This window comes from Molossus molossus, unplaced genomic scaffold (assembly GCF_014108415.1).
Source record: "Molossus molossus isolate mMolMol1 unplaced genomic scaffold, mMolMol1.p scaffold_m16_p_3, whole genome shotgun sequence".
Classification (NCBI taxonomy): Eukaryota; Metazoa; Chordata; class Mammalia; order Chiroptera; family Molossidae; genus Molossus; species Molossus molossus.
Window position 1 is genome coordinate 131098429 of NW_023425366.1, and position 25546 is coordinate 131123974.

Sequence of the window (25546 nt, forward strand, 5' to 3'; positions counted from 1 at the left end):
GTGTTTGCGTACGTCGTGACGCACTTGCCCCCGTTCCCGCCCCGCCCCCTTCCATTCTTCCTGCGGGAGCCGGCGGCCGGCGGGGTTACCGGAAGTGATGATGCGGGAGGCGATGGGGGGGCGGGGCTTCGGGGCGGCCGCGGCCGGTGGGCCGCAGATGAGGAGGCGGCGGCGGCCGTGGTGGAGGAGGAGGCGGCGGCGGCGGCGGGGGTAGGGAGTCTGGGAACGCGAGCGGGGATGGTAGGTGGTTTGGACCCGCCGGGCCGCCGTCGTTTCCAGAAGGGGTTTGACTGGAGGAACCTCTGGAGCAACTGTGAGTTTGAGGGGGGGAGTCGAGGAAAAGGGGGGAGCGCTGGAGGGGCGGGGGCTGGGTACCTTCGAGAAGGGGTGGAAGGGGAGGAGTGGAAGTCAGCGCCTTGTCTGGACTGGTTCCTCGGGAAGGAGAGGAGGTGAGGCGAGCCTGTGGCGTGTCAGCCGCCGGGCTCGGAAAACTTACCCCTGCCCCTGCCTCCCGGCCGCCGGCACCCTCCGCCGGCCTGGGGTCGGAGCTGCCGGCGGCGGTCGCCTCCGGCCCTGCGCCCGGGGTAAGCCCTGAGGGGGAGCCGGCGGGGTGGCGCGTGGGTCCCCGGCTCCCTCCGCCCTCGTCCCTCCCCGCCCCCATCCGCGCTGTAATCATTAACAGCCCTGGAATTGGGGGCTCCGACCTGCAGGCCTTTCCCTGCACCGTGGCTGCAAACGACAACCGTCGGTGTCCCAGCCCGGGGGCTTTGCCCGTATCCTGTGTCGGGAGTGGGACGGGGTGACCAATGTATTGTTATTTTTCCATTCCCCTCACCCCCGAACACACCGCTGGTTCCCGCTGAGCTTCCCTGTGGGGAGCTGGTGAGCGAGGTGTGTTTATTCCTCTTTATGGCACTTGGTACCGTGGGCACCGCTTCTGAATCCGGTGTTCAGCCTCCGTCCAGTCTTAGGACAGGCTCTGAGGTCCTTCGGCTCCAGGCTGTGTCACCTCGAGACGGCTCCACGCCGCGGGCTCCGGCTCGGATGGACACTTCTTCCCGCGAAGACTGGATTCCGGAGCCCTGGCGCGGCTTCCCGAGCGGCCCCTAGCCGGAGCCGGGCCTCCCGCTGCAGATGCTTTCGGTGTGGGATTTACCTGTTGTCACCTCTTTCCAGAACGATTCGAGGGTAGGCTAATTCTGGATTTCTGTGCTTCTCTCCACCCACTCTGCACGGTGCGCTTCGAGAACAGAAAACCCATGTTACTTTTCAGTTTCTGCACTTGGACAGTAGCTCTTTTATCTTTTCTCTGTGTGTGTCTGGCACACAGTTTTCAGTTGCACACGCGGCGTGTGCCAATTTCCCTCTTCTTTAGCTGGTTCTTTTTGTACAAGTGGTCTTAAATGAGAAAATACGGCCTGTTTAGTTTTGTTTTGAAGAAGAATACAAACCGATAACACATGTGAAACAATTATTTGAAGAAAGCAAAGAATGATTGGGAAGAAGGGCTCTTAATTGATGTTCTGTTGGTTTTTTAAAAAATCCCCAAGAAGCTGCTCCTTCAGCCTGTCACAGGGATTTCACGGTGAAGTGTGATGACTCCTGTTTCATTGTCGCTATTTTCTTTGGGAATCCTCTGTTGAATTAGAACTCTGTCTTCTGAAGAACTTTAAGAGATAGTGTCTAATTTTGGAGACCCTTTGGTTGAAAAGAGTACACATATCCTGGCCCTCTGTGTGCATATTGCTGGGAGAATTGTCATCCTGTCCATCAGGGTCTGATAAAACAATATAATACTTTGATTGTACAAGTAACAGTGTGTATAGGTGTTTCACAGAAATACAACAAAAGAATGACTGCTGGTCTCACCTTAATTAATCTGGAATCATTGAATAAAAGGTCCAAAATTCATTCATTCAACAAGCATTTTTGAATGGCCAGCTAAGTACTTAGCTGGTGTTTTGGGCACTGAGCATACCAAAGATGAACACACTCAGGGAACTTATATCGGGGTTGGGGAGGGGACACATAATAAATAAACAAATAAATCAGATTTTGATGAGTGCCAAAGAAAACAGGAGTGATGTAACAGAAGGTGATTGGGATGTAGTCAATGCACACCTTTTTGAGGAGGTGACACTTAGGATAAGCTTTAACCAAAAAGCAGCCAACACTGCAAAGATAGAGGAAGAGCTTTTCTGGGTTCTGAGGCTAGGTAGCTAGTGCAGAAACTGGCTGGAGTGACTTTGGCAAGTTCTGGGGACTGGGAAGAAAAGGGTGAAGTGGAGAGAGGGGGGTAGGGAGGTAGAGGGTCGACAGGGAAGGGGCAGCAGTAGTATCCAGAGCCTAGTGAGCAAAGTGGAGAATAAAAGAGCCTAGGTCAGTGAGGAGGAGGCTGGGTTTAGGATAGGTAGACAAATAAGAGTGATGCTCTTTTTGATTCTTTCTCTTGCCTTTCCTAGAGTCTTACCACTTACTGTTTTGTAGGTACTGATGGGCTATTATAATTTTTTTAAAAAGTCACCCTGCTGAGAGTGGGAGAGGAGGAGGCTATGGTCACCTGGGTCTTTTCTAGCAGGTAAATCTCAACCTCTGTGTTCCTGATTGAGTGGATGTCAATTGAGAGTATACCTTTTTCTTCAGGACTTTTATCTTATATGCTGCTATTTAAAATTGCATAAAGAGTACCTTGAATGTGTTTTAGTACATGAATTCTCTTTTGCTTCCAGCAGTGTATGAATTTAGGATTGAAGGTTGGGCAAGTGGTGATAATATGCCCCTGTTGGTCTATAAAGATGACCAGGATCTAAGTTTGAAGTTGATTTTTGTAGGGAGGCAAATATTTATGTTGCAATATTTCTACTGGTGTCTGGTCTACCTGATGACTAACAACACTCAGCTGAGATGTGGGTTGGTGCTAAAAGTTCACTCAGTGGATTACATTAGATAAATGACCATTGTGGGCCCAATCCCACTATGTCTGCATTTTTGGACTGGCATGTAACTGAGGGATGTAACTGACTTTTGACTTTTGTTGGGGCCATTCATTTTCAATAGTCAGCTACTTTTCAGCAACACCTTGACCAGATTGTCCACTTGAAAGGCCCAATCAGGACTCCTCCCCAGTTTGGCCCTCTTGAGCCATGTCTGGTGGGCTAAAGCAGAAAGAATATGTTGTGTTCTTTTGAACCGCACAACAGTGACTCGTGTGTTCTTTGAGTGAACTGGTTCTTTGAGCCAGGCAGTTGAAAGACTTAAATGTTACTTGGTCTATTTGTAGTAGTTAGTATTAGAAATGCTAAATAAAATCTTTTAGTGTTTGGAGAAAACAAAAGAGAAATTTGTCAACTGTTGTAGTTTCTAGTACTCTAGTAGCATGGATAGGTGGATGGTCAGAATTGGAATGGAGCTTTGTGGGCAGTCTTGGGGGTACTGAAGGGAGTGCAGTAGAGCCAGGTACTGAATTACTGAGCTCCTACTTGAATGCACAGTGTTTTAGTTAGCAAGCCAGTGACTAGAGTGAACAGCTCAAGTGAGGAAAACAATAGACTCCACCCCTCGGTACTGCAGAATAGCTCAAAGGAATGAAGAATTCCTTTGTGATTTGTGTGTGTGTGTGTGTGTGTGTGTGTGATTTGACCTTAGCCTAGGCTATAGAATTTTGGACTTTGTGTCCTAATGCTAGGCTGTAAATGCTCTAGCAAATAGATTATTAAGCTGTCCTCTATTCATCTTTATTTCAAGGGTTTGTTATAGGCTGAGATTCCACCAGCCAGTTTGTAGATTGGTGGCTCTTTTCTAATTTCTGAAAGGGTGGATTGGAGGGGAGACTTGAGCACAGGTCAAAGCTGTTGATTCCAGCATTGGCCACTGAACGTATTTGAGGAAAGATGCCACAGATCCAAATGAACTTAGAGTCTAGGAGCTGTGCTGGCCTTTTCATCAAGGATACCAGTGAGTTTGTTTCTTAAACTTTGGGGACTTTTGGACAAACTTCTGAAAGGTGAGGGCCAGGTGATGCCACTTGCCATGGAGTTGTGGATATTTTGCATCACAGTAGATGACTTAACATTTATCTGACTTGGCTGCTCTTTTGGTAGATGTGCTGCTGTATGGAGAGTTAATTGTACAGTGACTGCCAGTTGATCTGAGGGGAAGATGGGGTAACTCAGATTGAAACAATGGTAATTAAGTGTTAACTCCTATTTCCCCAGCTCTTGATAACTTACAATTACCTCTTTGTGTCTGTTTACAGATGTTGATACCAGTGAACCAGGATCAGTTCTTCCTAAATGTTCTGAAGCTCATTGCACAGAACAGGAAATTTAATTGAGTTAGTGTCTTTGAATTAAAATCAAGTTTCACTAGTTCTTGTGTCTGTTTTTCTAGGTAATGGAAGGTCCTGTTTCTTTTGGGGGAACAGGAAGATTACCAGCTCATCTGACCACTTAATTAACGAATGACTACAGACTGGAATTTGACATTAATATAGTGAAATAACAAGAGAAAAAGTTGAAAGTGGCTCAGACTCTAATTCTTTGACATTGTGATGCTGAAAGGAGAGAATGGGAGGGGCAAAATGCCATATCATCTTTAAAATGTGGCAAATGAGTCAGCTGGTGTGGCTCAGTTGTTGTGCATTGACCCATACACCAAGAAGTCACTGGTCAAATTCCTGGTCAGGACACATGTCCTGGTTGTGGGCCTGATCCCCAGTAGGGGGCATGCAGGAGGTGGCCAGTCGATGTTCTCTCTCATCGATGTTTCTCTCTCTCTCTCCCTCAAATCAATAAAGCAAAAAAAAAAAAAAATGTTACAAATGAGACCTTATCAATACCCTACATCAGAATAGGTAGCCCAGTCAGTCAGTCAGTCAGTCTTCGGTGATGATTTGCTTTTTTATTAATCCTCACCCAAGGACATTTTGCATTTATCTTCAGGTAGAGCGGGAGGTTAGAGAGGGAGGAAGAGAGAGAGAAATATTGATGTGAAAGAGACACATTGACTGGCTACCACCTGCACAAGCCCAACCAGGGCCGGGGACAAACTGCAACCGAGGTCGTGCCCTTCGTAGGAACTGAACCTAGGACTCTCTGGTCCGTGTGCCGACACTCTAACCGCTGAGTCACACCAGCCAGGGTGATGACTTGCGTTTGTTGTGGCAAAATAAGCCACCTGTGGCCAGCGCCCCATTACCAACCTGATTGGGGGGTGGGGTTCAGGCACTGAGTTGATGACTCCTCCTGGTGTCCTGAGGACTTGGCCTACTCTGGAGTATCCTGTGAGCTGTGCTGGATCGTTGGTTTTGGGGACGAATTGCAGCATGGAAGCTTAGGCTGCATAGTGTTGGGAAGCCTCGTCCATTCTCTGTTCTGCCCTGTTCTGCTGGAGGGCTCAGGAACTACTGTTCCTCCTGACCCGGAGACTGGAACTAATTCTGTCACTGAGGACTGTTAATCCAGACCAGATATAATGATAGCTGCACAGTGTAGGACTTTTCAGTTTTGGAGATGTTTAGCATTTTTTTTTAGCCACTGCCCCAATCTCTGCTCTTCAGTCTAGAAGACTGACAGAAAGACTTGCCCCCTTAGCTGATTAGCAGCTTGCTTCCATCCTATCGAGGCAGCAAAGTTTAGTTAATGGATTTTAGCTCTTGTCGGTTGGTGAAGGGTTTGGATTCTGTGTTGTTTGCCTAAAGTGGGTTGGTATTTGACCTATAATTTTGATTCTGAACAAGACTGAAGTCATAGCATTAGTATATTGAATGCAGTTAATTCCTCTTCCTCCATTTTAGGAAGAAGCAGGAAAAAGCTCCTTAAAAGAACCTTAGAATATACCCAGTGTGTTATTTTTTTCAAACTGGGCTATGGGGACCCCTCTCAGGGGTCATTGCTAGAGTATGCAGGGATGGGGTGCTTTGATGTCTTCCTTCCATTTCACCCCTTTATGCTTTACTCTGTGAAAGTTACTTTATGTTCTGTTCTGTCAGTTCTCCCCATAAGATTTCAGTCCAACAGAATGTTCGGATACTGAAAACAGGTTGAAAAGCATTGACTTAATAGGGAAACAGAAATCTAGAAAGATTAGATCTAGAAAGATTACATTTACGGGCAGCTCCAGGACCAGAATCCGGCCTCAGCATTACTTTTGCATTCTCATTTACACTACCTCATACAGGTCATTGTTGGCGCTCACAGTTTGTTTGGGTTTGATTGAATCCTCCCTGTTGGTAGTTCTTAAACGTTTCTCAGGAATTACTGTTTCTCCTGAGAAGACTCCCTGTAACCACTCTGAACCACATGCAAAGAGCTATTAAGGAGTAGTGGCACTAGCAGGTAGCTGGCCTTTTCTCCTCAGGCCATTTCTGAACTGGACAGTAGGGCTTTCACATAGGAGTTAAGTCTTGATCACTTCAAGTTCCTAAGCTAAGCTAATGGGCCTGCTGTGGAGGATACTTTTGCAAAATGCGAGTTGAATACTTCCTCTTCCCAGTGACCTGCCCTGGAATCTGAACAGAGAAACCCTATGGAAATAACTCCAGTGGCCACTTCCTTTTTTTAAATCTGGGAAGCAAATTTATTTTCTGTTAAATACTTGCTTTGTCTCTACTTGATGACTACCTAGTGGCGGCTGTTTAAACAGGAGGGGTAGGTTGGGGATACCACTGCCACGAGGGTGCTGGGACTCTAGTAGCATGGGCCCTAGTAGCAGGACTGGGGACGTGGTGGAAGTTTTAGGTTCTCAGAGGAGGCATTTTTTCCAGTTGTGACTTTTTCTTCTAAGTGAGTGGAATTTGAGAGTGAGGAGTGATACAGTGAATATTCTGTGTTCATTTTAAAGAATATTTCCATGGTTCCTTTTCTCCTAATCAGTTTTTCTTTGAAATAACCAGTCACCTGTTCAGTCATTTACTCAAAACAGTTGGTTATAGCTGACGCCAATGGTAAAGAGAATTTTGCTTGGGGGTTTCCTAACACTGAAAGAGAAAAATTTGAAGACCTTTCTAGAGGTTGTTTGATAGGGGGTTCCTGTTGTTGGGGTAGGAGGTGTTGTAGAGGAGCAGGCCTCCGGCAGGAGGTGGTGGTGGTGTCACTGTGGATCGTCTGTGTCAGGTGAAGAGAAGCCCACTGTGGTCCAGCTGAAAAGAGGTGGAAAATACTTAGAATGGCATTTGCTGTGGGAAGAGTGGGTGGAGAAGGTATAGGCCCAGAAGATGGTCCCACTCTAGGGATCACCATTCACAAGGAGGGGCCGGGGTCCATTCGAGTTGGCCCTGACCACAGTCCTCTCTTCCATGTCTGGAGTATTTGCTCCCGACAGGGAGGGATGAATGCAGGGACACAAGCTGGTTTGACCAGATTGGTCATCAAGATTGACTAGTCACGATTGTCAGTTTATGGAGTACTGCCTTAACTATTCTGAGTTCTCTGTCTCCTTTGACTTTATTTTCGGCAGAAATTGGCAAATAAGAAGGAATGTCATGTCCCTGGGTCCATTCGAGTTTGGGATAGTGCATGCTGAGGCAGATATGAGGTGTTGTCTGTTGTCATTTAATAATACCTGCTATCCACAGGGAACAATTACATGTTAACTTTTGAGGTAATACACAGCTCTCTCTCTTGGGAATTACAATAAATGTGAAATAAATCACAACCAAGATTACTAATTGGACAAAATCAATTTTAACTTCACACTTCTGCAACATTCCATGTTCTCTTTAGAAGGTGAGGTTGGTTCTTTTGTCTTCTTTGAAAAGAAATGTTATTTTACCAGGTATTGTGGATATGTCCATAGGGCCAGAATTTCTACTGTTGCTGAAAATGGCAAGCAGGTCTTGAATCAGTTGCTAGTGGTAATTTAATGATTAAATCAAGCAGGGAAGTGGCTTCTAAGACATTGGCTAAATTGGTTTTAATATAGACCTATTTATTTATTTATTTATTTATTGAGGTTATTAATTATGTCATTCCAACAACAAATCTCTGACACGAACTGCCTGGACTTAGTGCAGATCCACAAGTCAATGACTCAGTCTCACAAGATCGCCCCACTTCGGATGCCAGCTGCAAGTACCAGGTAGCTTCACTCTCCCCGCCTGGCAGACTACACATTGCGGGGCTGGGGGTGTCCCACGATCCCTGCCCCCCAGGCTGGATCTTTTGCTAGAACACGTGACGTGGAACTCAGGACAGCATGATATTCAGATATTCAGGGTTACAGTTTTATTACAAAGGATACAGCTCAGGAACAGACAGATGGAAATGATGCATAGGGCATAGGAGTTGGGGCACAGAGCTTTCGTGTCACCCCTGGGCATGCCAGCCTCCCAGCACCTGGATGTGTGTTCACCAACCCTGAAGCTCCCCTAGCCTTGTTTAGTGTCAACGGCAGTTCCTGTATGTAGGCATGGTTGATCAAATCACTGGTGATTGGCGACTGCACTTCAGCCACCTTCTCCTCCCCTGTGGTCTGGAGGTGGCACTGACAGTCCCCACCTTCCGACCCTGGGTTTGCTCTTTCTGGTGTGGCCAGACCCTCTTTAAACCATCTAAGGACCTATCCTGAGTCATATCGTTAGCATAAGCTCCATTGTGGTCCTTATGAATAACAAAGGAAACTCCTGTCAGTAGGAAAATTCCAAGGGTTTTAGGAACTTTAGCTGGAACTGGGGACAGAGACCAAATATATATATATTTAAATTTTATTTTAAAATCCTCACCCAAGGACATGCTTAGAGAGGAAGTGGGGAGAGAGAGGGAGAGAGAAACACCCATGGTTGCCTTCTGTACGCTCCCCAACTGGGGATCCAACTCGCAACCTAGGTATGGGCCCAGGCCAGGAATCCAACCAGCAACCAGGACAGTGGTCAGTCAACTGAGCCACTCCGATCGGGCCAAATATATTTTTTTATTATACCACGTTAATACTCCAGAATGTTCCATATTCTTGAACTTTACAGATGTACTATCTCTAGACCTCCATAATGCAAGAAATGAGCTCACTTAATAAGAAATTCGATATGCAGAATTCATGTTTCTTTCAATGTGACTTTAAGAGTTGGGTGTACATAGTGCATTGGTTAAGAGCAACAAACTGCAGTCAAGTCTGAGTTTGAGTCTGAATTCAACCATCTACTTGCCACTTGACTTTGGAGCCACTTAGCATGTGTAAGCCTCATTTCCTTTAAGTATAAAGTGAGATAATCACAGTAAATAGTTTTGAGGATTCAATAAGGTAGTGCATTTGAAGGATGTGGCACAGTGCCTGGCATATAATTAAAAATTTAATAACATTAGCTATTATTAGCTACATGCATGCATAGCTAAGCTCACCTGGATCGACAGCTCCTAAAGGAACTTGATCATTTTCTCTTCCCTTAGAGGGGGATGTATGGGACATTGCTAGGCACACAGTAGACACAGGTTTTCTTCATTTGAGAATAAAATCTGCTGTGGGTATCTGGAAAATATAGGAATGACTCCGTAATGGAAACTTGCAGCCTATTTCCAAAACCTAGTGATGAAAACTCTGAAACCCTATAAAACATGCATGGTGTAGCAACGGGGACAGGGGCTCAGGGTCTAGGATTCTGCTGAATCAGAAAATGAGAAACTGCCCTGGCTGGTGTGACTAAGTGGTTAGAGCATTGGCCCAAGTACCAAAGGATTTGATTCCCAGTCAAGGGCATGTACCTGATTTGCAGGTTTGATCCCCGCCCCTGGTCGGGGCACGGAGGCAACCGATTGATGCATCTCTCTCTGACATCGCAATGGAAAAATTATCCTTGGGTGAGGATTAACAAAAAAAGAGAGAGAGAGAGAGAGAAAGTGATTCTGGAGATGTTTTTATCTTTGGCAGTAGCTTTTTGGTTCAGTGAGTTGGGCAAAACCACACGAGACTTTGGGAAGGAAATAAGATTTATATCAGCTGGTCTAGACAGTCTTTGAAAATGGGTTGTCAGATACCACGTTGTGTGTGTTTCTCAGCGTTGTGTGTGTTTCTCAGAGAAAGTGGCAAGCCCAGACCCACTGGCAAAGGGCTTACCAGTTCCTGAGGTTCACTTGTTGGTGAACTCCCCTGAGTTGAGGTCTCTAATTCTCCCTGTAGCTCACCCACCTGGAGATTCTACTCTCATGGGACCATCACTGTGTTAATGGAAAGGGGACCTGGCCCTGAGCGGGTCTGCCTAGGGCTAGGCCGGTAGTGTGTGGCTTCTTGACTTTGTGTAGGAATTGTGAGGCCGTTTCTAAGTTCTGAGATTCAGGAATGCTCGTGCAGTGTCCACCTCATGAAGTCTTTGTGGGGATGGACACCGTATAGAGCAGTTGGGTTGATTGAGTGGATTTAAAGACCCACCTAATTCAAGCAAATTAACAAATTTCTGTTTGTTCATTCATGGAGAAAATACATGTAAATAGATTGTGTAGCATTTAAAATACCATAAATGTTTGTAGTGGTAGCTTTTTAAAAATAATAAATAAATGAATAACATTGCTTTTTTTTTTCACCATTAGCAGTTTCCCCGAAACCTGGAGTGATCTTTAGTTCCTTCCATTTTTTGGTGTTGGAACACCTGTGGTAGGAGTTAGGGTTCTGACTTGTTCCATTGGGTGGGACAAAGAGCCACACCTCTCTCTTAAATGCTTGCTAGTGCACATATTCTAGGTTCTGGAAGGCTGAGACTGTCCCGTCTTAATGACCTGTACATTGCTTCTTGCTGCTCTAACGGTGTGATGTGGGCCTTAAAGTGAAGTCAACATCGAGGCTTTATTTAAAATTTTATTTCACTCTCATAGCACTAGAAACTCAACATGGGAGTCTTAAGAACTACAATGAGCAGTCATAGAAATGAAACAAACTTTGTGGGAGGTGCTTTCTTTTTAAGTAAAACCCCAGAATAAAACTGAAATCTCAGTTGTGTAATAGTAGCTAAGAAAGCTGCATCCAGACACACTCCATGATTTCCTGACTTTGTTTTAAGCCTTCATTACCTGTGTTCCCCGGACCTGTTGTGTGTATCTTAACACTGTGATCTTTCATTATCTACATTTGGGTGTTGCCTGTGTTCTTCAAGTGATTTTGTTCTATAATTAGCATAAAGGGCCATGCATCTGATATAGCTAGCTCCTTGTGATAAATTATTTAATGTTTCAAATTGTAGTTTTAAAAAATTGCTATCATGATGGTTCCACATCTTATTTTTCGGCACCATGTGTTAACTAGTCAAAATTAGGTTAAAATAGCAAAAATGGTGACAATGGTATAGCCCAAGATTTTTCTCCTCCTTCATTAATTTAATACCAAGTTTCTGTATGACTGTAATGAGAGACTCCGAATTTCCCCACCTGAGGTAGACTTTTATGTCATAAGCCCTCCTACTTTGTACATTTGGCTGGTCATTGGTGCTGGCTTGTCTCCTGGGAGACGTGGTGACCTGTGTTATTTGGAGCATTGGGAAAGGGAAAACATCTTTACTCAAGGCTGTATTTTGCAGGATTAAAAATCTTTTCTCACTAAACTCTACTTTATGATACTCATCCTTTGCGCAGACCCATAAGACCTTACACAGCACAGGGCAGATGTCAGATTTCTGAGATAGTCCGCTTCCCTTGGTTCGGGGTCAGTCATTATTTATGGATGGTTGTTGCTAAGTCTGGAGGAACTGAAAGGGGATGGGCAGAGGTTGTGACATTTGCCCCTGGTCTATAGATTAGGACTTGCAAAGCAGAGTGAGGTGGTTTATTTCCTTCTCTTGGGAAATTGCCATAGGATCCATGAGTCTTTAGTAAGATCTTTTATGGGCTTTTGAGAGTGAAAGCCACAGGAAAGATATTCTTTGCCTATCATACAAATAATTATCTCAGTGGCAGTAGAATCTCCATCGAAGAATAAGCATTCAAGACCGCACATTTGAAAAGAGTGCACATGCTTTGGTCAGAATGAGAGATGCACAGATGTGGTGAGGTTGGAACCCGTCTCAGGCCGTTTGCACACGTTCCCAGCACCACTCACTCTCTGGTCTTCCTATGCAAGGCTAGCCTTTTTAATTCACTTGGAGTCTTTGCATTTATAAAATAAAGCCCTTCAGGTTGTTGGAAATGAACTTTCATGGTAACTTCAAGTAAAAATAAATGTGTAATTGAAGACTTTCTTTTAAAATAAATTATTTTTTCTTTTTATTGATTTCAAAGAGAGAGGGAGGGAGAGGGAGAGAGAGGTAGAAACATCGATGCGAGAGAACATCGATTGGCCACCTCCTGCATGCCCCCACTGGGGATCGGGCCCACAACCTGGGCATGTGCCCTGACCGGGAATCGAACTGGCGACCTCTTGGTGCAGTGGGTTGACGCTCAACCACTGAGCCACACTGGCCGGGCTGAAGACTTTCTTTAAACCTCTTCAGGCAAAAAATCAGAATTGCTTAATTTATTTGAGCATTTGCTTTTCTAAGTTTTCAGCTCACAACTATTGGTTGGCCTGGCAGAGAGAGATACGAAAAGTTATGCAGGTAACAATCTGTCCATTTGCTTTTTCCCCATTTAGAAGGAACAGTTCTTCCTTCCCAGTGATCAGTTTGGCTTTAACTCCTTGGTTTCTAGCCTTACTATTTGCATACAATACTTAAATTGACTATATCAGCACCAGGCTCTGAAGGTCTCTGGTATGTGGGACTTCTGAATAGCCTGCTTAAGCAAAAGAGCTTTTGATTACAATAGCAGCTTACATAGCTTTTAACAACACACCTTTAACAGTGCTCAGGCTTTCCCTATAAATAGAAAATATTTTCTAAGAAGAACCAGACTATTGTAGTTCTCAATTTAGACATATGTGAGCAATGAGCCAGCTTTCCCAGACGGAATATGGATCATTCATAGGGGACTTCTGAAACTCAAAACGAGTCTTGTAAACTCGAAAAATTTGGCCTCCCAATGAGTTATTTGGTATTGAATTCAAAGTCTGGATTGGATACGTGGTGTTATATAGTCTGGATTGTTATATAGTCTATGTCTGGATTGGATACATGGTGTTTCAGGAAAAAGAAATGTGTTTCTATGTTTCCAGATATTCATTCCAGTAAATTTGAGTGCCTATTGTGGATCTTGTTTTTAGGGACCTTGGTGGTGTAGGAAAACTTACCTAACAATTATAAACGTAATAATTAGGAGGTATAAAATCAGTACTAAGTAGTACCAATGCTGTCAAGGAAGTTGCGGAAGGCAGAGAGGCTCTGCGGCGGGAGAGGAGTCCTGTGGGAGGTCACGTCTGAGCTGGGCTTGAAAGAGCAACACTAGAGCGAGGAGGCCTTCCAAGCATGTGTAAAACTACAGCACACCAGGGGCTAGGACATTGGGAGTGGCAGGTGTTTCGGGATACCTGAGGAACATGGGATGAGGGGATAGTGACAGCAGTTGAGGCCAGATTCAGAAGGGCCTTGTTTGCATTGTTGAGTTTGGATTTTATTTTGTAGATGGAGAAGAACCATTAAATAATGGCATGTTCCTTTGGGCCGTGTGTGTGTGTGTGTGTGTGTGTGTGTGTGTGTGTGAGTGATTAGTCCAGTGGCAGAGAGATTGGAGGAAACAGTAGATTAAACTATTTGTGAGGGTGCTACAGTAAAGATAGCAGGGGCCTGAACTATAGAATTACCAAGGAGTTAAAATTGACAAAGTTTACGTTAACCTGATAAAAGTTTATTGCTTGCATGTTCCACACAGCTCATATATAGTTATTCAGAGATCCAGGCTGGTATTGGTTCAACTGTTATGTATTGTCTTGGTCACCGTGGCAGGGATGTCACGTGCCAGCTCTGTGCTTGGGTCTAAAAATGGTGTCACATGTGCCGACGGCCCATTGGCCTGACCCAGACACATTTTCCCACCTAACTAAAAAGAGGTGGGGGTTGGGGAGCAGGTGGGATGTGTGGTGAGCTTCTGTCTGAGCCACGGTCTTGAGTAAGGAGCTTTATTTCTGAGCTTATTTCTCGTCTGTAAAATGGGGATATCACTAGTGCTAACCTCATACAATAGCTGAGGGGACTAACTGCTACATCAGCTATAAATTGCCTAGCATTGTGTCTGGCCCAGTGAAAACATTGGAGGGAATTTTTAAATTTGACTTGAGATTTTCTTACTATGGGTCATATCTAATTAGTAGGTTATAACCAACAATTAAAAACCAACTAAAAAAAAAAGAAAAAGCACAAATTAGAGTGCATTGTAGAAGCAAGAGTGGATGCTGCTACAAGGAACATGATTTTTTAATTTCATTGATTTTTAGGGGGAGAGAGACAGACAGACAGACAGACAGACTCATCCCTTTGTTGTTCCATGTGCATTCATAGGTTGACTCTTGTATGTGCCCTGACCAGGAATGGAACCCGCAACCTTGGCAAAACTTTTGAGTTATACACATATCGATATATGTGCATTTGGTTGGGATGTAAAGTGTTTTTCTCGCTGGAAGTTGCAGTTAAAGTTTGAAAGATATTGATCTTGTCCAGTCTCTCATTTCCCAGTGACTGACAGACTTAGGCATACCAAATCAAGAATCCCATTTTATTGTAGTACGCTCTTTTGAAAGAGTCAGTTTAAACTTTCAGATTTTTTTTTTTTATCCTCACCCGAGGACATTTTCCCATTTTTTGCACAGATAGAGTGGGAGGGAGAGAGAGGAAGAGAGAGAGAGAGAGAGAGGGATACATCGACGTGAAAGGGACACATCGAGTGGCTGCCACCCACACGACCAACCAGGGCCGGGGACAAACTGCAACCGAGGTACATGCCCTTAGCGGGAACCGAACCCGGGTCTCTCCGGACCGCAGGTGGATGCTCTAACCGCTGAGCCAAACCGGCCAGGGCTAAACTTTCAGATTTTTAAAAAGGGGTTGAAAAGCATTATCCTTAATTTTGAGAAACAGTAAAATATGGGTTTGAATTTCAGTGTTGCCACTTGCTAGCTGTGTGCCCTTAGGCAAGTTACTTATACTTTCCGTGCCTCAGCTTTCTCATCTATAAAACGGTGATGATAATACCTACCTTATAGGGTATTACAGTGATACCTCGGTTCTCGAACATAATTCGTTCCAGGAGGACGGTCGAGAACCGAATTGTTCGAGAACCGAAGCAATGAAACCACAAAGCGTGACTCTCTCCACAAAGCGTGACTCTCTCTCTGCACTCACACTGATGACGCGAGCAAGGCGTGCTGGGCCGAATGAACGCCATTCGGCTCAACTCGGCTCATCTCGGAAGTTCGAGTTCCAAATATTTGTTCGGATTCCGAGACAAAAGTTTCTCGAATCTCCTGGTCGAATACCGATTTGGTCGAAAACCGAGGCGTTCGAGAACCGAGGTATCACTGTATTGTTGGATTGTTAGATTAGTTGATATGTGAAAAATGTGTTGTAAACAAAGGCTGGTCCATAGTAAACCTTATGTAAGTATTTGTGGACATGGCCATGAAAAAGTGGCTAGTATTGCCCTGGCTGGTTTGGCTCAGCAGTTAAAGTGTCGGCCCGCAGACCAAAGAGTTGTGGGTTCGATTCTGGACAAGGGCACGTATCTCGGTTGCGATTTGGTCCCCGGTCCTGTTTGGGGTTCTGCAGGAGGCGACCAGTCAATGTGTTTCTCCCTCTCCCTCCCACTCTATCTGAAGATAAATGGAAAAATAACCTTTGGTGAGGATTTTTTTTTTTTTTAATCCTCACCTGAGGACATTTTTGCCTTCACCTTCAGATAGAGCGGGAGGGATAGAGAGAAGAAGAGAGAGAGAGAAACATCAATGTGAGAGAGACACATCGACTGGTTGCCACCCACACAACCCCAACTGGGGCCAGGAACAAACTGCAACCGAGGTTCATGCCCTTAGTGGGAACCGAACCCAGGACTCTCTGGTTCACAGGCTGATGCTCTAACCACTTAGCCAAACTGGCCCAGGGCTGTTGAGGATTTTTTAAAAAGTGGCTAGTAATGCTGTGTTTGTAGGTAGATTTGTGCAGTGCACTAGGTACACAGTAGGTGTTTCTTTTTCACTTGATTTTTTTTTTTTTGTACAGATAGAGTGGGAGGGAGAGAGAGGAAGGGAGAGAGAGAGAAACATCGATGCGAAGGGACACATCGAGTGGCTGCCACCCGCACGACCAACCAGGGCCGGGGACAAACTGCAACCGAAGTACGTGCCCTTAGCGGGAACCGAACCCGGGTCTCTCCGGACCGCAGGCCGACGCTCTAACCGCTGAGCCAAACCGGCCAGGGCTTCACTTGATATTTTAGAAAGGAGCCACCTAGCCCTTTTCACGTTATCATACACACACTCCCTGCCTACTTGGGACTGGTCATCTGAGATACTGTCACTGAAACAGGGACGTCTTCCTCTTCTACGTACTTGCCATTTTTGACTGCTTGGGAGCCATTATTTATGTTCTAGAGAAGTAAATGTATATTGCATTCAAGCCCTGAATGTGTAATAGAAACAAAATGTCTATTATAATAAGGGGTCACAATAGACAATTTAAAAAAACTCAGAAGAACTTATTAATGAAATATTTTCCTTTCCTGGATTTGTAAAAGAATTCTGGCCTGGAAGAAGCACGTATCAGAGTTGTTTTTAAAGTTATGAGGTTGACTTCTCTTGCAGTGGGTCACTGCTGTCTGCCAACTGCTGTGCATGAGGTGCCTGGGCTGGAGCCATGCTGGGTGATACCCCACCGTGCTGACACTGAGTGGTGCTCTGCATGAGTGGGAGTCCGTGCTGGCTGCTTGTCCGAAGTGGGTTTGTTGTATAATTGACAGTGTCCAGAAGGCCCTTGGGGAGGTCTTTATTATGTTATTATCATGACAGTACCCATGTAGGCCTGAAGATTAATTTTTGTTCTCATCTAGGTGAGCCTAGAGTCTCAAACTGAGAGAGGATAGCAACTTGCTGTTAAATGCTATGCATGCCTTTGTTTTAATCAGGAATGGTGTTAGAACCAGAGATGTTTCAGTCAGTGATTTATTAATAGTTTAGAGGGTTTTTCCTGTTTAGCTGATTTAACTTCTGAAAAGTGAGTCATATTTAGGGTTTTAAACATTTCCTCTTTGACTTGTCTCAAAAAAGGTGAATTAATGCCTCTGTCTGGTGGGTCGTGATGTCCTGTTGAAACGAAGGCAGGAGGCTGTCACTTTGGTTCTCCATCTGACACCAGCGGGCTTCTTCCCTCTAACGCTGTGGCCTTACTGACAAGCCATGGGGTGGTGTCATTCCTGTCCCCAGTGACTAGTGCTAAAACCTGGAATTTTCAACATACTGTGTTAAAACTGACTTCTAATTCTGGCTACTTTTCTTTTTTATTTTAGGCCTAAAATTGGAAGCTCTATTTTTATAAAACATTCTCCTAGAAAAGTCACCTGTGTTGCTACCCCAAATATCATTACTGGGCCCGGAGGCAGGGAGCGCTGGAGCTGGGGGTTTCACATGGTTCAGTACAACGTGTGGGCCTGCCAGCCAGTGGAGGTGGAGTCTGCCCTTTGCTTTGTGGCAGCTGTGTCTGGCTGTGATGGCCCTGATTAGAACTTTAGTCCTTGGCCTTTTCTTCATGTCATCTGAGACATAGTCCATTGTTTCCAGTGGTTCTAAAGAGATGGAGGACCTCGATGGTCCACATCTCATCCTCTTTGACAGGAGATCTGCTTCAGCCCTGAGTGAAAAGCCTGTCTTTCATCAAGCAAATTGAGTAAATATGAGTGGAATAAGATCTCTCGAGGTATAAAGCTGGCTGTGAGTTCTTTGTGTTCAGTATGCGTTAATCAGAAAAGCTGCTGGCTTTGCTCTGGTGTCTGCAAACACCTTAAATGGGATGCATTTATTCATTGAGTGAGCAGATGCAGTTCAGACCAGTGCAGGAGAGCTGTCGCTGGAGCTCGCCATCGCAGACTTGTGGAGCACCCGGGATGCCACGTGGCGGTGGTGCCACTGCGCCTCTGGGCTTTCCCGTCCTAAAAGAGGTGGGGTGATGGCTGCTGTGATGATGATGATGATGATTTTAATCCTCACCCAGGGATATGTTTATTGATTTTTAGAGAGAGGGAGAGGGAGGGAGGGAGAGGGAGGGAGGGAGAGAGGGAGAAACATTGATTGGTTACCTCCAGTACTTGCCCTGACTGGGGATGGAAACTGCCACCTAGGTATGTGCCCTGACCGGCAGTGAACTTGAACCTTTTGGTATACAGGGACACTCCAAACTACGGAGCCACCCGGCTAGGACATGATGACCATTGTTAATGTGAATTTTTCCCAGAGGACAGGTTCAGGTCAAAAGGAGGCATGACAGGATGAACATCTTCCTTTTTTAACTTCAAAATGTGGCTTTTGCTGTGTTTGAGGTGAACATGTGCTTGGTGGGGAGAGCAGGGACGCACTGCTGGCTGAGAAGCTGTGCTGGTATCACATCTGAGAAGTGATGAGGCCGTGCGGTACTAGGAGGAGAGGGTCCAGGAGAGATTGGACTCTAGGAACCGGTTCCTGAGAGGGGAAATGAAGAACCCTTAGGGCTCCACTCACTTTACTGTTGAGTATTTGGTAACATTGCTGTATAATCAGAATTGGTGTGTTAAGAAAATCCTAAGGAAGAGAAAATACATTTACGTGCAGTACTGATTTATTGAAAAAATCTGGGTAAGTGTACCCATGCAGTTCAAACCTGTGTTGTTCAAGGGTCAGCTGTACTAAGTAACTGTGTGCTAGGAACAGTGCTTAGTGTGTTGGCCTCGTTTGTTCAGTCCTGAGTTAACACATTGGAAGTTCATGGACTAGTGCCTTCTACAGAGTGCTCATTATCCACTCAATAGCTCTTTATCAAACCTGCTTATGTAACACAGCTGAGGTGCACAGGGTCGAGACTAGGACAGGTAAAATCCCTGCTCCTGTGGCTCTCACCTTCTGCTAGGGGAGCAGACAGTTTATGAGTCAACAGAGAAGGATTTCAGAGAGTGCAAGTGGTGTGTGCGGAGGAGAGCGAGGCGGCACTCTGGATCGATTGGACATGGAATGGATGCATCTCAGCATTTGAACTCAGCATTTGTCAGATACAAAGGAGCCATTTATTTTTCACAGGGACCCTTTGATTACTCCAACTTTCAGGTGAGACGCAGGGTGATGAGGTGTGTGCTGGGGAGCAGCAGAGCTGGGCTGGAGAAGCCTAGTCATTCTGCATCCAAACATGGCCTGCTCTTCCCTGAGGCTCAGACTATGGCAGGTGGTGTGTGTGGAGGGGAGTACTCCCTCCACGGGAAGCACAGATACCATCTGAAAAGCTGCGGTCAGTTCACGGTCCCCAGTTGTAGGTACACAACTCGAGTGTGAGTTTGACTGTGTGTGTATTATTTTAGGGTCCAGTGCTGTCTTCACATTTTCAAAGATGACCAAAAGAATTGATGGTGCTACTGCTTGTTTTTAGGATTTTCTCAGTGTTTTTTTCTGAAAACAGGATCTCACTGTTAGCGCAGTTTTAATAGACAGCATTACAACGGCCATTAGGTGGCGTCAGCTTCGGCAGGAAGTAGGCAGGGGCTGGGCTGGAATGATCAGATGTCTTACTTTGCTAAGCCTGTAACACCATGGTGCCAGCTGTCAGGTATAGAGCTCTATTTTGATTTAATTACCTGCTTATCTTTACACAGGAATGTACCCTTTGGCCATGCGTACACATTTGTGAATCAGTAACTGTTATAAAACAACAACAACAAAGCCCATTGCGGCCTCAAATTTTAACCTACAAGGAACGTTATTTTCGGTAAAGGCACATAGACATGAGCCTCTCCTGTTATTGGCTTCAAAACCTGAATACTTTCTAAACAGGCTTTTAGGACTTGAAACCAAAGAGAAATTGTTTCGGTAATGGTAAATGGAACCAAAAGGGTAGCCAAGTTCTGTCAGATCTGGTCTTTCAGTTTCATAGGATGTGGTTGAGATAAAATAAATACCTATTTCAGGTGGAAGATGGCTTATGTTATTATTACACAGAAAGACTTCCAGGAGCTCTTGCTTTATGGCCTTTCGTGTGACATCTGAGTGCTGGGAGGAGGTTTCTCCTTGGGAACCTGAAGATGAGAGAAAATGTATATACAACAGACTAAAGCAGCTGTAAGGCTCTGATACACCTGTGTGAAGGAGGCCTAAAGTTGCAAAAATTGAAATTGGCAAGGTTATTTTAGCTCATCTTTTAAGTAGCATCCTAATGGCCCAGTTGTAATGAAATTTTACAGTTTGCACAAGTTTGGTATTACTGGTCTTAGTGTTCAGATAAGGGTTCCCTTGACATATTGGGTTGAAATTTGACCTAGTAATTTGGTCCAGGTTTGTAAATCAGAATTTCCAGTTATCAGTCCTTCTCTCTTCTTTGTTCTATGAGTAGAAGAGATATGACTGACAGAGCCCGTGTCTTGGTAGGGACTCTTTCTGTTGTGACAGAAAACCTGACATCTTGGCTTATGCAAAAGGAGAGTTTATTGGCTTACATAACTGTGAAGTTGAGGCTTCCATCTGACTTCAGGTACAGTTGGAGTCAGGGTGAAAATAAAGCCTTCAAAACTCATTTTCTCTGTGTCACTTGGTGGTGTTTTATTCTTGGGTTCTACGGTAAGAAGGGACCATTTAACCCTTTGATAGGCATTATTATTTTCCCAGGTGGCTCTTTCTGATTAGATGACTGTGGCAGCTCCAACCTCCTAAGCTTGTAGTGCTTAATTTACTCTGGCTGGCTTGGGTCACCTGCATGCCTCTAACCCAGTCACTGAAGCCAGGGGCAGGTGAGGTTTTGGTGGGCCTCAGTCACATGGTTCCTAATGAGCCCTACCCTACCACTTGGCCAGAGTGAGGGAGTGGGATATTCTAGTGAAGATTGGGTCATCACTTGATGAAGAGCCTGGATGCTGGGGAGGCTGAAGAGTCTCTGTTGCATCAGTAGTAGCCCTGGATCTAGCCTGATTCTAGAAAGCCCCTGTAAGAACTCTGTGGGCCGTAGAAGCTAGGCCAGGCTGTTTACCATTTTCAGGGGCCCCAATTTTGAAGAAGCCTTGTGCTCCCTGGGAGTGTGATTCCCTTAGGTTCTGGCTGGTCTGTGGCTAAGCCTGTACAGGGAGCGGGCTAGTAGTCATTAGATCTTAAGGTGGGCATCATCATTTTTTTTTTTTTAACCCTCACCCGAGGACATTTTTGCATTTATCTTCAGATAGAGAGGGGGGAAGAGAGAGAGAAAAACATTGACAGGCTGCCACCCACACGACCCCAACTGGGGCCGGGGACAAACTACAACCGAGGTACGTGCCCTTAGTGGGAACTGAACCCAGGACTCTGGTCCACAGGCCTCATCATTTCTTTTTTGGGGGTAGGAAAGGTTGATTTTTTTTTTTTTTAAATAAATGGGGGAAATTTAGATATAAATGAAAGATGTCCTTATGATTAATCTGCTCTATCACCCCTGCCCCTATCATTGAGCAGCACTGTCTTACAGTCCTTGGAGCCAGAACCATTGGATTTGTCAGCCTTTCTGATGTGATTTACAATGAAGCAAGTGGTTTCTTTACTTGTTTTCCATACTCCTCTGGCAGTCTGATATTTTTCCTTAAAGATTATAAGATGATGTTGGGAGAAATACACACACTGCACACTACAATAAGACTGCTATTATAAGCTGTCACTACTGTTTTGGAATTCAGATTGGATTATATATCATTTCTTTGTGTATCCATTGACCCGTTGGTTTCACTTCTAGGAATGTATTCTCAGGGAATAATAATAAATGTTTCAGTTTATTAGCTGCATGTCCTGTTTAGTACCCCAGTATTGTTTATAAGAGTGAGCTATAAATTGGAAGCAGGCTAACTGTCCAACAGTGGGATTTAATTGACAAATTGTTGTCACCTTCATCAGTGGAAGACCTGTCTGACTATTAAATGTTTAAGGGAGTCTCAACCATTTTGCACCCCCTTTCAGTACGGTGCCACATTTTTGACAGATTGAGTAGTCAGCTATAAATAGTCTACGGTTACATGAACTGGCTGGTATATTGTTAGTAATACTGATACTACCATTGGATTTCTGTTTTAAAAGCATTGTATGGGATGAGAATATTGATAGAAAAGGTGTCAGTGGAAAAGTTTATAAAATAGGCTATATAGCCTTGGCCAGGTGGCTCAGTTGGTTGGAGCGTTGTCCTGTACACCAAAAAGTGGCAGGTTCGATTCCCGCTCAGGGTGTATAACCTGGGTGCTTGTGGGAGGCAGCTGATCAATGTTTTTCATGTCGATGTTTCTTTCTCTCTGTCCCCTCCCCCCACCTAAAAATCAATAAGAACATATCCTCGGGTGAGGATTAAAAAAAAAAGAATGTATCATGCAGCCCCAGTTTTGTTTAAAAGTTCCATGTGCATATTATGTACTTGTAGGGGTCGCTGTGTGCCACCCACATGTGCTCATAGGAGAGGCTGCATGCATAGACTCCCAAATACTAACTGTGGGTGGTGGGCTGCTAGGGGTCTTTCTTTTCTTCATGCTTTGTATTTTCTAAACATTACAGAATAACTGTGGAATGCTTTTGAATTTGGCAGCAGGAGAGAGAGCCGTAGTGGCCTCCCGTCTCTGACCGGCTGACTGATGTGGTTGAAAACAGATGTTCTTTGATTGTGCAGGTCTGTTCTGTCCCTCTTCCTGCCACTCTGTGCCAGTAGTTCGCTTCCATCATGGCCCTCTAGGAAGAAGCTGGTGAATGTGGCCTTAATGGATTTGTGTTTTTTTTCTTTAAAAAAAAGATCAGACATTTAAGAGATGGATGAGTCTCTGTGGTAAGTGAACCGAGGCCTATTCACAGGAAATGTGGCTCTGGGAACCACATTAGACACTGTGGTCACTCACATTGCCCTTTAAGACATGGATACAGGCACTTGTCATCTGTATTGGCTTCCTTCCTCCTCCTTCGACTCATTTCACAATTTCCTTTCTTTGACTTAGATGCGAAAAGCAAGTGTCATCTCTAGTTAACTATTTTTCTGTCAGTTGCTGACAACTGAATTCCTGAGAAGGTGACTGGAAAGTGGACAGTTGATGTGGTATTTGGGTGTTTTTTAGGACTGATCCTCTGCAACCAAGGTGGCTGGTATCCACGTGCTCACTGGAAGCAGGAGATTGTGCCTGGTCAGTGGTAGACCTGCCCTTAGGTTCAGGGCGCTGTGTACTCAGTCAGACCAGAGACACAGAGTGCAACAGGCATGCCATTTTTATTATGATGCAATGAGCACAAATCCAGTACAGCCCTCTGGTTGTACAGGAAAGGAACTGGGAAGAAGCAAAAGAGTGGCCAGCCTAAAACTGGTGCTCTGGGTGGTGCTGTCTGCACAGAAGTGGGTAGTGTCACAGCAAAACATATTCCAAATGCGGGCCAGTAAGTCATGTGGAATTAGCCAGTAAGTGATGCGACCCTTTGTGGGTCATTTTGAGTCATGTGGGATTAATCATGTAGCTGGCTCTGGTGCCCAAAGACCAAAAAGGCTTTAGGATTTGGTATTTGGAAATTTTATAGTACATGTGTGTTGGCTTGGTTATATTTGGCAAGCAGTATTTGTCCTAGCCAGCCCACACTGGATGCAGTTCTCAGGCCTCAAGTGGACATATATTTTTATTCGTATACTTGAAGTAGGCAAGGTCAGGAACAATAAAAACACGTTAAGAAAAAAGAAAAATTACTTTGTGCAAATCTGGCTGGCTGGTTTTAGGAAGTAAGACTGTTTTACAGAAATATAACCAATTGGTTTATTTTCTAATAAAAATGGTTTCTCTTCCTCCCTCCCTCCCTCCCTCCATCTCTGTTTTCTTTTCCTTTGCACTTTTGAGATTGGTTGATGTAGAAAATCATGTGTTCTACTCACCGTAACTGCAACTGCTGTCTTAGTTGGCTGCTGCAGTACATTTGAGGACAAAAAGCCTTTCAGAAGCATGAAAAGAGCAGCAGATGGGTCTTGTTTGCTCCCTCCCAAGTAGCTCTGAATGAGACCTAATCTCCACAGGTGATAGTGTAAGTCCCAAGTTCCAGGTGACAGCAGGCCACTGCATCTAAAGGGCTCACTCAGTGTTTCCTCATTGTTACTTTTGTAGATTTACTTTTTAGGGAGTCACTTAAAAATGGGTACCACCTATTCCCAACTTTTTCTGAGGTCACCCAGCACCTGCAGCTGCCAGGTGAGATTAAGGGGCTCCTGTGGTCTTGCTATGGGACTCCTGAGGGATGGCATTTCAGCCCTGGCAGCTGGGGAAGAGCTGTCTGAGGTATTCATGTTCTCTGGCCTTTGAGTGTCTGGTAAATAAAGGAAGAAATAAAAATATGCACCTGACTAGCTCTACCACCTGTTTAAAAGTTGGAAGGATGGCCCTGGCCGGTTTGGCTCAGCAGTTAGAGTGTCGGCCTGCGGTCCTGAGAGACCCGGGTTCGGTTCCCGCTAAGGGCACGTGCCTTGGTTGCAGTTTGTCCCCGGCCCTGGTCGGTCGTGGGGGTGGCAGCCACTCGATGTGTTCCTTTCACATCGGTGTTTCTCTCTCTCTCTGTTCCTCTCTCTCCCTCCCACTCTACCTGAACAAAGAATGGAAAAATGTCCTCGGGTGAGGATAAAAAAATAAATAAATAAATAAAAGTTGGAAGGATGAGTTTCTCATTGTTAACCAGCATTTGTCAGAGGCTTCTTGCTTCTGAGCAGACTGTAGACAGGAACAGAATGAGAAGGATGAATTGGGTCGACCCTTCTCAAGGCGGACTCAGTCGATCTCAGGTGCCTTGCTGACACTGGTGTTTGGTGACAGCATTTGCTCCTGGATTTTAGCTGCTCCTTAGGTGACACTTCCTTTAGCAGCCAGCGCAGCATCCTCTGAGCGGACTTCCTGGCCCAGCCAGCTGCGGCCGCGGGCCAGCTTGCTCTGTCTGCTTTCGGTGCGTCGGCCCGTTGCTGCCCCTGCAGAGATCAGACCAAGAGGACCAAGGAGAAGGAAGGCCGCAGCAGCAGGGCAGTCTCTCCTCCTTGCTCAGAGTGGTGCAGCCCTGCTTTCGCTCCCCTTTGGTCTTACCTTATTTTCCCTGGGCTCTGATAGGCTCGGCAGGTGCCTATCCGCAGAGGCATGCACCTTTAGAACTTCAGTCTCTGGTGCCAGAAGGTGAAGGTAGTCCCACAACGTTAGACTTGGAAGGACTAGTCCAGACCCCTTATTTAATGCTGGGATCTCAGAAACTCAGAGTTAAGTGATTTGTTCACGCTGCACATTGCTCAGGCCGATCACACAACAGAACTGAAAGCTTCCTGGAAGTTGACTCTGTTCCTGTTGACTCAGGACCTCTGGAGAACATAGGTGTTGGTAAAGGGTCTTTTCTTCTGGGCCATTGTCATCTCCTCAGGGGAAGGGCATACCGGCAGACAGAACAGAGTGAGGCCAGTGATGTGGAATGGCTAGAATCGGACACCTAGGTTGGAATCCCTTTTCCTTTACATACTGACCTTACGACCTTTGGCCAAATCCCTTCGTCTCTAGTC

The 25546-nt window shown here is 45.2% G+C and overlaps 1 protein-coding gene across 2 annotated transcripts in view; it reads left to right on the top strand.

Moving 5' to 3' along the window:
• Positions 1-217: 217 nt before the first annotated feature.
• The window catches only part of DCUN1D3 (defective in cullin neddylation 1 domain containing 3), a 34039-nt gene continuing 8710 nt past the window's right edge, over positions 218-25546 (top strand). The window contains exons 1-2 of one of the 2 annotated variants that reach the window (XM_036280636.1): positions 218-313; positions 955-1188. The gene's annotated coding sequence lies outside the window, so the exon portion shown is untranslated. The remainder of the gene's footprint in view (positions 314-954; positions 1189-25546) is intronic. The other variant, XM_036280635.1, reaches the window with a different exon arrangement.